Here is an 11,632-nt window from a genome sequence, read left to right as displayed (position 1 = left end):
GATTATCCAGTGCTGGAATTGCAGGCGCATTTGTCATGCAGCGTCGAACTGAAATTTACCTTACCGTTTCGTTAAATACAACCTCCCACATGGCCCACGACAATGTCCGAAGAAACAGGAAGAAAACCCATCCTGCATCAACTGCGGAGCCAGCATGCATCCGGCGAGTTATCGCAACTGACCGATGTTCGTTCAAGCCCTGCGCTCGCCAGACACAACCATTCCTCTCCACAAAGCCTAAACCCATTCCTTCAACCAAACTCGGTAACCAGCCAAAACCCTGTCAAATTCCCCTTTCACATAACTAACGCCTCTCGCCCGGTACCCACCTTCGACCTCGACTCCGAGATCCTCTCGCTGTTCAACAACTCCACCGCCCAACTAGTCTCCCAACTCACCACATTCCTCCCCACATACCACTCCCTCTCCTACCAAATGGAGAAGAAACTCGCGCCCCTCTCCTTCCTCCGCCAAGTGTCCCCCAGTAATGTCCACTAAAGTGGTATTACTGAACGTAAATTCAGTTGTCAGTCGACAAAAACGCCACGAACTGACCAACTTCTTTTCCGTTCACAAACCCAACCTACTCCTTCTTACCAAATTGAAACACAACCCAAGAAATAAGCTGTACATTCCTAACTATACCACCTACTGTCTGACCATGTTAACCGCCAAGGCGGAGGCACAGTAATCTTAGTAGCTAATCCTCTAGACATCCAGCGACTATTGCCCCATCGATTGAATTAACCATCGTCTACATGAACACACCTTACTCCATCATATCCCGAGGTAGCCTCTACTGCCGCGATCAAACCCTTAATCCTGCTGACATCTCCAACTTAACGCAACACCTGAAATCCCTCCCAATTACCCAACACAAACGTTTATCCCTCGTACTAGGGTGCGACCTAAACGCCAAACATACAATACATAGCACAACACCACCATAAACGCCACGCTCTGGAGCTTACCCCTCCTCCCCACCAACCAACCCACCTTTTACAGGCAAAATATCCGCTACTTTACCGATATATTTCTGGTAAGCAACCACCTACTAGTCCACCCCAGTTCTCCTACCTCCCCCCAAAACCTACCCACCATCCCAGGCTTGAGCGACCATGATCGACTTCGACATCACTGATCGCCCCCCCCCCCCCAAATTTCAACCTAAATTCCTTCTGAGTGAAATTATGCGGTGATTCCATCGAAAATTTTCGAACACGCCATTCACGATATAATGCTCCAACACATCACCGACCACGTCATTATTTTCCCATTCCAGTTTGCCAACAGTCGTGGCCGCACCGCACACGCCCTCCTAAAAAGTGGCATCCTCTCCCAATTAAACAACAACATCCCCACCACCGCTTGCCTCCTTGATATCCAGAAAGCCTTCGACTGGGTCTGTATAAGGATGGTTCACCCGGAGGTTTACCAAGCTTAGGCAGAAGTACCAACTTTTGCTGCTTCCATGCTGCTGGAAATATCCCCTCGGGCAAGCACGCCTTGAACAACTCAGCGAACATGAATTTCACCGCAAGCTTAAGCGCCTTTTTCGGTACTCCATCCAGGCCTGACGCTTTATTGTCTCCTATTCTACCCAAGATCTCCAGCAGCTCGTCTCTGGCAACTAGCGGAATTGCCGTCATATTCAGAGGTGATTGGAATATGTCGGTGCCCTCCTCTTGCTGGAGGAATAACCCCTGGATGATTTGCAGCGAGAGGGAAGGACATGTATTCTACGGAGACGAACGGCCTCTGAATCGTCCCATCACGTTTCTGTAAGCACTCCCCCACGGGTTTACGTCCACTTCTGAGCAGAGCTCGTTAAAGCACTTCCTCTTGCTTCGCTGAATGGCGAGCTTGAGGGTTTTTCGGGTTGTCTTATAGGCGCACTCTTTCTGCCCTTGATCTATTCTACCTACTGCCCTCTGAGGCACTCTTTTGGCTCGGTGGCTGGCTGATCGAAGGCCGGCGAATTCACCATTCTACCAGTAGTTTGGCCATCTACTGGGGAATGAACACCTCCTAGGCATGGACACTTTGGCGATGCATTTGGCCAGATGGACGGCTCTTTCCATAGAGGCGCCTGCTTTATTAAGTTGATCTAACCACACCTCTTCGAAGGTCTGCTCATCCAAAGATTTTGCAGACCAGCCTGATATCTTTTTCGGTTTTGGGCATGGTAGCTCTTTGCCCTGTGGCTGGATGTATGTCTCAAAGAAGATTGGCTAGTGATCGCTGTGGGTGTAGCATTTGCTGACACACCAGGACAAACCACGCGTAGGGCTGACAAAGGTCAGGTCTACAACCGAGCCTGACCCCCCTTTCTGAAAGGTGTTTACAGCACCTTCGTTAGCCAAAACAATGTCCACCTGCGCAAAAGCTTCTAGTAAACTGCGCCCTCTAGTATTTGATCACCAGCAATCACCTTTGGACTTCGTCCCCTTGCGTCGAGAACAATATTATGAAGTATTTCCTCGAAATCAGACAGTGTCAAACTTGGTGGGGCGTAGCAGCTGTATATATATACAGCTTAGCTATTGGTGCTGGTTTTCAGAAGTTCCTGTCCGTCTTTTTTTCTCTTAGGCGCCTGCTGATTATTTAGAGCAATCCCCTCTTTTTCACGTACTCATTTATTTCGCCGTGATTCGATGGTAGTACGGTTAGGCATCACTTGGGTCGCTTGTGACACTGTTGGCACAGCAGGGTTAGACATATCCTTAGAATTCTTTTCCTCTATCAGCGATCTATTTTAGAGGACTGCTAATAGCCCTCACCATATTCTTTAGAGCTTGGTGCACGTTGTGCTTATCCTTGATAAACTCAGACAGCTCAACTATTTTTTCCCCAAGCTGGGTGAAGGGTAATTCCTCCGGATCGAGACTCTGTTCCCTATAAGCCCGGGCAGGGTTACTCCTTTTATACGCTCCTTCACTTTTGGCGTTTATTGACTTTGCCTGTACCTTATCCTTCACCGTCTTTGGCATTGGTGGAGATCTCAAAGTTGACAAGCTTCTTTTGAATGGATCACTTCCTTGTTCCTGGAGCACCGCCTGCTTTCGCGCATCTTGAACATCTGCGGTGGGTGTTATCACGGTTTTTGTCGTCCAACGATCTGCCTTCTGTTCATCTTTGTTTGGTCTTGTTACCGGTGTTCTCGGTAAGGTCGTGCTTCGCTTGAACACCTCCTTCTCCAGATCCAAATCACTTGTAACATTATATGTCAAGGTGGCCAAGTTGTCCACCACCGAGGCACTGCGGTCGAGGGATATCGACGACCGAGAGCCTGCTTGCTCACTCCGAAAAGCCGCCGGAACTAGGGTTCCAAGCCCCTGCCCCGTAAGTTTACTGGGTTTCCTTCCCATAGCCAGAAAAGAAAAGTGTATAAACACTTATTTACACATCAATAGGTATGCCCCAATCCGCCAGCTGGGGTCGCACCTGATGGGAGATCTGGCCACTCCTCCCAGGCTGTCTGTCTGTCTGTCCGTCACACGCATTTTTCTCGGAGCCGGTTATAGCGATTGACACCAAATTTGGTGGAAAGGTGGGAACTCGCGTACAGTGAATTACATCCTTTTACATCTAATTTAAAATGGGTTCCCCATACATGCAAAAGGGGGGTGTACATTTTTTTTCATTAAATATAGTCATGTGAGGTATCAAATTAAAAGTAGTTTTGGAAGCCGGTCTTAGTTTTGACATTTGTTAGAAAGGTGGGGAATTCGGGGGGTTGAAAGTGATCATTTCTTTAAGGGGGTCATTCTCAGAAACTCCGCGTTCGAGAGAAGAATCCTCCGAAGAATTTTTGGCCCCCTACCTGAAGATGGACGATTCCGTAGGCTACATAACGACGAAATCTATGAGCGACACTATGATCGTCAGGTTGTGGATAAAATCCGGCTCAATAGGTTACGGTGGGCGGGTCATTTAATCCGTATGGATGAGGATGATCCAGCCCGCAAAGTCTATAAGGGCAATATCTATGCTAGTCTAGAGTTCCTTATTAAGTCAGGCCTAGACCGGATACCATCAGTCCTTGAAGCGAACGCGCCGTTGTTTAGGGGTGCACACGGGCTTCAGCCTGGACAGGGAGACCGCCTTTTTGTGTCCACCGATCTTGAGCGGGAAGAAACGTTCTCCCCGCTCGAGAACGCGGTACGGGCCTTCATAAGGAGGCTGCAGCGGCTTCCGGACGGCATCCGTCCTGACCAGGACGGACGTACACGTGTTCAGTTCCTTGGGCGCACTGACAGGTGCGGACGAGTGTTGGGTGGGAGGAGTGGCTTTGATGCGCCGGAGATTGTCTCTCAGCAGACGCACCAACCAGATCACTTGGAAGTCTCGGGTTCTCCCCGTATACCAGTTCCGCGGGGTTGGCAGCAAATTCCTCTCGGCGTGTTGTACGTAGGCCGAGTAGGACGAGAGGCAAGACTTGGGTCCAGGACGGATCGTCGCGTGCCATAATGGCGGCTTTCAGCGTTCTAGCATCCCATTGGATTGCGGGTGGTATGCAGTAGTCCGCTGGCGTTTAAACCCAGGAGTTTGCCTAACTCCGAGAAAAGGGTGGACTCAAATTGCATTCCCTGGTCAGTGATGACCACTGCAGGGACGCCAAAGCGAGGTATCCACTCTCGACAGAGGGCTTCGCCACAAGATTGCGCCGTAATGTCTTTCAGAGGTATTGCCTCAGGCCACCGCGTAAACCTGTCGATTATTTTGAGGCAATACTTATAACCGTGCGAGTCTCGCAAAGGCCCTACTATGTCGAGGCGTATTGTGTGGAACCGCTTGGTAGTGCGGGGGAATGAGCCCACTTCCTTCCTTACATGCCTGGTGACCTTACACTTTTGGCATGCGATGCACTCTTTGGCCCAGGAATTGACATCCTTGTTCATGGAGGGCCAGAAGTATTTCTCGGTGACTAGCCGATTTGTTGTCCTGATGCCTAGATGCGCTAAGTCGTGAACCGCGTGGAACACTTCCTTGCGAAAGGTGGCCGGAATGTAAGGCCGAGGTCCCTTTTCCGAGTCTTCGCAGCAGTGAGAGAGGTTCGAGCCGAAGATGGGCAACTCTCGAAATTTGTATTTGGGGTTGGATTTGAGGCTCTGAAGTACTGCGTCATCCTCCTGCGCCTTGGCAATAGCAGAGAAGTCGAGTGAGGCGGGGATGTTAACCTCGGTGATACGAGACAAAGCGTCAGCAACTATGTTGTCCTTGCCGGACACGTGCTGGATGTCTGACGTAAACTGGCTTATAAAGCTCAGATGTCGAAGCTGACGAGGGGACGCTTTGTCGGGCTTTTGTTTCAAAGCATGTGTGAGAGGCTTATGGTCCGTGAACACTGTGAACGGCCTGCCTTCAAGAGAGGAGCGGAAGTATTTGATGCTCAAGTACGCGGCGAGCAGTTCACGATCGTAGGTACTTTAGTTCCGTTGAGCGGGGTTCAACTGCCTAGAAAAGAAGCTCAACGGTTGCCAGACGTGATTCACCTTTTGGTGAAGAGCGGCACCTACTGCGGTGTCAGAGGCATCAACAAAAACGGCTAGGGGTGCATCTTGCAGAGAAAATGGCAAGAGTGTAGCTTCAGCCAGTTGCTGTTGGGATTTATTGAACGCGTGGACAGCCTCTTCAGACCACACGATCTCTCGTGTGTCCTTAGTTTTGTGGCCAGACAAGTACGCGTTCAAAATGGACTGGTGATGGGCGGCCTTGAGCAGGAAACGACGATAGACGTTGCATGCAGAAGATGCATGCCCAAGAACCTCCGCAAATCCTTTATAGTTTTCGGACGCGGGAAGCTTGTAATCGCTTGCACCTTGTCTGAGTCGGGCTGTATTCCTTCAGGGGAAATGGAGTGGCCGAGGAATCTCACCTGTGCTTGAAGGAACTTACATTTCTCAACTTTTAGGACTAACCCGGGCTCAAGGAGACGTTGAAAAACGCATTCGAGGTGGGCTAAGTGCTCAGACTCCGAGGAAGAAGCGACCAAAACATCATCCAAGTATGCGAAGCAGAAATCGAGGTTTCGCAGGACCGAATGGATGAACTTTTGAAAGTTTTGCGCCGCATTGCACAATCCGAAAGTCATCCGGGTGAACTCCAAAGAAGAAGAGTCCAAAAGGTGTGCATATTGCCGTCTTTGGTGTGTTTTCTGGAGCTACAGGGATTTGATGATAAGCCTTGGCTAAGTCTAAGGTCGAAAAGATGCGGCAATTCGCGAGGTGATGCGCAAAGTCGTGGATGAGTGGAATTGGATATCGATCAGGAACAGTCTGTGCATTTAGCCTTCTGTAATCCTCACATGGGCGCCATTCGCCGTTTGGCTTAGGGGTCATATGCAGTGGGGAAGACCAACAGCAGTTTGAGGGCCTGCAGATACCCTGTTGAACGAGTTGTTCAAACTCTTTCCGCGCAATAGCCAGTTTCTGGGATGGAAGAGGACGCACCTTCGAGAAGATCGGGGAACCAGTAGTGATAATGTGGTGCTGCACATTGTGCTTCACTGGTTTGGAGAGACTACACTCGGTAGTAATCTGGCTGAGCTTTTGGAGAAGTGCCCGAACACGAAGTCAGCGCCTAGTAAGGGGAAGCTGTCATCCGCCAGGATGAAACGCCACGAAAATGTCCTACGCAAGCCAAGACTCACGTCCACTTGCCTATATCCGTAGGTTTGATACGGGAGGAATTTGCCGCTGCTAGTTTCAGGGATTGTGGAAATAGCTTATGGTGCTGGGGTACGGGAAGAACCGAAACTTGCGCACCAGTATTCACGAGGTAGTTGCGCCTGCTGAGAGGGTCGTAAATTGTTAGGCGACGTGGCGCTGCGTTCTGAGTGGCCGTCGCCAGGACCCCCCGCGGACCTAGTTTTTTGTGGCAGGCGTGAATTTACAAGGGATTGTACACTTAGTGGCTTTATCGCCGAATCTGCGGTGGTACCAGCAAATCCCTCGGTCCGTGGACTGTCATGACGACCTGCTACCTGATCGCCCTTTTCGGGTGGCAGACCGCGAGTGAGCTCGTGATTTGGCGCCCGAACGCTAAGCGTCCAGCGTCGCCCGCATCTCAGCCACACTGGCTGTTAAGGCGGCTATTTCGCGCCTTAAGTCGCCCACCTCGTCCGATGGCTGTTGAACGGCCACTATGGTCGGGCAGCTGCCATTACCTCCAAGGAACCTGAAACACACGCGAGGACCGCCTGGGTGCCTTCCGGGAGCCGACGCAGCCAAATGACTTCATCAACTCGTCGTCGATCTTACTCCCACCAAATTGCTTCATTTCGCGCAGCAATTGGCTGGGAGTCTGATCTCCCAACGTTAGGCCTGCCAGCAAGTGATCCAGTTTTGCTGACTCACTTACTGACAGGCGCCTGATTAATTCGGTCTTGAGCAGTGAATATGAAGCCGATTTCACTACGCCGGACACCAGCACGATGGACTCCTCGTCCAGGCCGACCACCGCGTGATTAAAACGGATCAGTCTGCTGTGATCCCGGACATCTGGAACTGTGCTTCTAAATGCACGAACCACAGTTCGGGGTTCCGCCGCCAAAATGGAGGGACGCGCACGGCGAGGGCGGTCACTTGCGGGTCCCATGAACCTGCCGCGTCTTTGCCGTCAACAGACATTTCAAAAGACTAACTATGACGCGAACTTGTGTGAAGGTAATACCGACTTAGCCAAATCCCTAAGCGACACGGCAGGCCGCACCTTCAAATGACCGCACGAGCGAAAAAAAGAAAGCAACACCAACGACGCACCCCAAAGTGAAAAGCTCACTAAAAGAGCGGAGAGCAAGCGAAAAGAGATCCGCCGATACAAACGCCTCGACGCCGCTTTATTGAGGATAGTACAAAATACGTTGCCTCAAATGTTAATAGCATGGCGGAGTTTCTGTTAAACCCCAGTAATGCAAAATAAAATGAATGCGTTATCAAAAAATGAGAGGAGTTGACAATTTGCCTCTGCCCTGGTAAGAAACCGTAAAGCGTATCGGAAAGTCTTTTCAATTACATTTTTTCCACTGTTTTAAGCAAGGGTGACGAACAGGCCATACGGCGCTCTCATGTCAAGCCTGGTTTAAGGTTGCCGCGATTTTATAGGTCGATATATCATGATAAATGTAATTACAGTTCGTCGATATATCTTAATAAATTTAAGAAATTTTAAAATATTTTAAAAAATCTCAAAAGAAATTTTGTTCTTAATTTTGGATCAAAATTTCTCGGAAATTTGTATTCGCTTGTGAACTTCATTTCAGACGCAAACCTTCAACTCACCAGTTTGACATTATCTATTCCATTCGAGTCTCGAAACTTTCCCAACTAGCACAATTCTCTAATCTGACCGACTTCTTGTCCATAGATTCAACATGGCCGCCTGTCGCCCGTTGACAGCTGTCGAGACTTTGTCGAAGGTGTTCCCCGTGGCCGTTTCGAGTGTGTATGTGGAAATTTTTTGATTTGGCATTTCACCTTTTTGTTTGCACCTCGCCGTTACGGCCGTTGTTGACGTTATCAGCTCGTTTACGGTCGCGGATGCGGTCATCACGGAACCACCGAAGGAACAGAAACAATCGACAACCAATTGACAGATCATCATCTCCGTCGTCTTGTGCTGCTTGAATTTCTGCAATTGCTTGTGCCGTTTCCGTTGCCAGTGCGACGCTGAATGTAAATTGTCCGAGTTTTCGCGTGAATCCTTTCAGACAACGATAGAACGCTCCAGTCCCAGGTGGTGCGTGGCGCGAGTGCGTAGGAAACTTTCACGGAACGGAAGGTGGAAATCGTCTCGATTCCTTCTCTCAGTGGGTGCGTGAGTGATTTACGTGTGTGTGGAAAGCGGAAAATTCAGCTGAGCCAAGGCATTCCGGAACTTTTGCTTCCTTGCAGCCGACGAAGCGCCTACGGATACGCTGCGCCGAACCCCGGCCAGTTGCCCACCCCGCCCGGTAAGAACAACACCAAGTGCCCACGACACACTCGATCTGTCGCTTCCTCCTCCAGTTGCTATTTTTAGACGCTTGACATATTTTCCCACTACTCGGGCCGCACTCGACTGATAAGAGGCTCGCCCGGTCTGGCAGGCGTCCTTGCAGGCTGGGAAGTGGTGGCTGCGGTGTGTCACCCTCCCTCAGCCCCTAGGCGTCCCCAATTGTTTTGAAATTTTCTCTGTTGATGGATGCGAATAAGGACACGCACTCTAAAGCCGATGCACAGTCACACCTGCAGCTGCTACCTCTTCGTTGCGTTCTTTCTAGGAAAAAGGGTCCTCGCGGATTCGATCCCAAGACGTTTTGACCGAACTCTGTGTTGTGTCGACAATTTGCCAACGCGGAATGTAAACAAAGACCCTCCCGTCGTGACCTCGTAGCCACTTGCGACCGTCAACAGTTCGCTGGGAATTCGAGCTAGACCTGTTGCTGCTCCCCTGGTCGCGATGTTTGTCAGAATTTCTGTTATTTCAGCTGCGTTTCCGCGAGGTTTTGCGCTGGAAGCGTTACGAAATCGCATTACTGCTATGCAAAGCGGAATTACTTGCGAATTTCCCATGAAGTCAAGTTCGGAGTCGCTTTTCAGTGTTTAGATAAGATTTTCAGAGAGGTTGCCTCCGTGACGAACTTTTCCAAGTGGCGGTCACGTCAGAGTGTGCTGAAGTGAATGGATCGCTCCCAAACTTGCGAGACCCTTCGGAAAACTGGTTTCGAATTAAATCTTTGAGATGTGATCCAATAAATGAATTATGCAGGATCAGGATGGTGTTGCTCAGTCTGGACGTATCACGCCCCAATAGGGTAGGCAGGTAGGTATCAGTGGCCGCTCTGAGGAGCCCAATTTGCGCTGTGGTGCACCGTTTTGATGCCGCAAACTCCTAAAACCATGACTCCTGTTGTGAGAGCAAGGAGGCAGAGTACAGCCGGCTCAGACCTTCAGGCCCATCCCCTAGCCTTCACGAAGGAAAGCAGCCCTTCCACTCTGCAGCTAGAAATCTCTCTGAGGTCCTCCAAGAATGGTTTACCCAGTGTCCGTAGCCTGACTCTAACTAGAGATGGGCAATCGCCCCCTCTTTCCCGCAGCTTGGATATTGGGAATTATAGGGTATGTCGAGCCTGGTAGCATGGTCCCCAATGATCCCCCGTGCAGACTACCGTAATCCACCACAGGAGCTCCCGTGATCGGGCTTAGTCGAAAGCGGTCTAAATCCTCCTTGACTTGGTACAGGTGGCAAGCCTTCGTCATCCGAGGTCCACGGCTGCTGAATAATGCGAGTAGATTCCCTACAATCCCTTTGAGAGTCGCCAGCGGGACATCGGCTGTACCCGCCGAAAGACGGAGGAGGATGACCTTGAACGTGCCTCCCAGAATGTTCAACGTGTTTCTGTACTGTATTGCCACCAGCCTGGAGGATGTCGTCGCTGAGTATAAGCCCTTAATGGCCCCTGGGCTGTCGGTCAGAATGGCTATGCTACGTTTAGGGCTCGGATCATGCTCCAGTCATCGACAGGCTTCCAGTGTCGCCAGTACTTCCGCTTGGAATACACTGTCGAATCCTGGAATACCGCATGACTCCACAGACCCTCTTTGATCCATCTTTGAAGAATACTGTTTCATAGCCGGTCATCCACTCTGTCCCTGGTTGAAAAGCCCACAGCAAAATTTCTCATGAAGTTCAGCTTGCGTGTGGCATATTCCGTGGGGAATGCCAAGATTTCCTGAGGTACTTCGTCTAGGATGTTACTATGGCCATGGGGCTTCGCTTTCCACCATCCGGAATCGCGTAGTCTGTGCACTACTGCACGCTACAACGTATTTAATGTGGAGGTCTAGGGGGAGGTGATGCAGGAGTAAATTGAGAGCATCTGCCAGGCAGGACTGCAGAACCCCAGTACCACCTGCACACGCAGTTCTTTGAATGCTATTAAGCTTCGTTCTACGAGCCGTACCTTAGGATGGGACGCAACACGGCTGTGTACATCCAAAAACCCATCCTTGCTAAGAGGCATAGAAGGGTGTACAGGCCTTCGTATGTTCAATATCACCAAGTCGTCGGCATACGCCACCATCTTCACTGCTCCTGTCCAATAATCGTAAAATTTCGTCCATCACTTTTAACCAAAGCACTGGAGAGAAGGCGCCAACCTTGGGCGTGCTTCTGTTCATAGCTCTGGTCCAGCGATTGCCTCCCAGATCCAACTGGATTATCCTGGTTCTTAGCGTGGATATTATCCAATGCGTAAGATTCCCCTCCAATCCAGTGCTGGTCAAGGCTTCCTTGATGGCGTTTGTACCAACGTTGTTGAAAGTTCCCTCTATCTCCAAGACGGCAGCTAGGGTATATTGCTTGTACTGCACTGACCGCTCAATCCTTCCAATTACTTTGTGGAGAGCGGTTTCTGTAGATTTTCCTTTGAGATAGGTATGCTGGGACTTAGAGAAAGGCGTTCTCTCCATAATCATCCTCAAGTGCATGTCCAGGACGCGCTCTAAGGTCTTCAGCACAAAAGAGGTGAGGCTGATTGGTCGAAAATCCTTCGCGGACTCATGGCCACGGCTGTCTGCTTTCGGTATGGAAACCATTCGTACGCGTCTCCAAGACTGTCGTACGTATCCCCAAGAGATTCAGGTCCGGT

The 11,632-nt window shown here is 50.3% G+C and overlaps 1 protein-coding gene across 1 annotated transcript in view; it reads left to right on the top strand.

The window, feature by feature from the left end:
• Positions 1 to 8,372: 8,372 nt before the first annotated feature.
• LOC119650624 (E3 ubiquitin-protein ligase RNF19B-like) overlaps positions 8,373 to 11,632 on the top strand; it is a 227,993-nt gene continuing 224,733 nt past the window's right edge. Inside the window, exon 1 of the mRNA XM_038053513.1 lies at positions 8,373 to 8,953. The gene's annotated coding sequence lies outside the window, so the exon portion shown is untranslated. The remainder of the gene's footprint in view (positions 8,954 to 11,632) is intronic.

The sequence above is a fragment of the Hermetia illucens genome, chromosome 3, assembly GCF_905115235.1.
Source record: "Hermetia illucens chromosome 3, iHerIll2.2.curated.20191125, whole genome shotgun sequence".
Lineage (NCBI taxonomy): Eukaryota > Metazoa > Arthropoda > Insecta > Diptera > Stratiomyidae > Hermetia > Hermetia illucens.
This window is presented reverse-complemented; position numbering and strand designations above follow the sequence as displayed.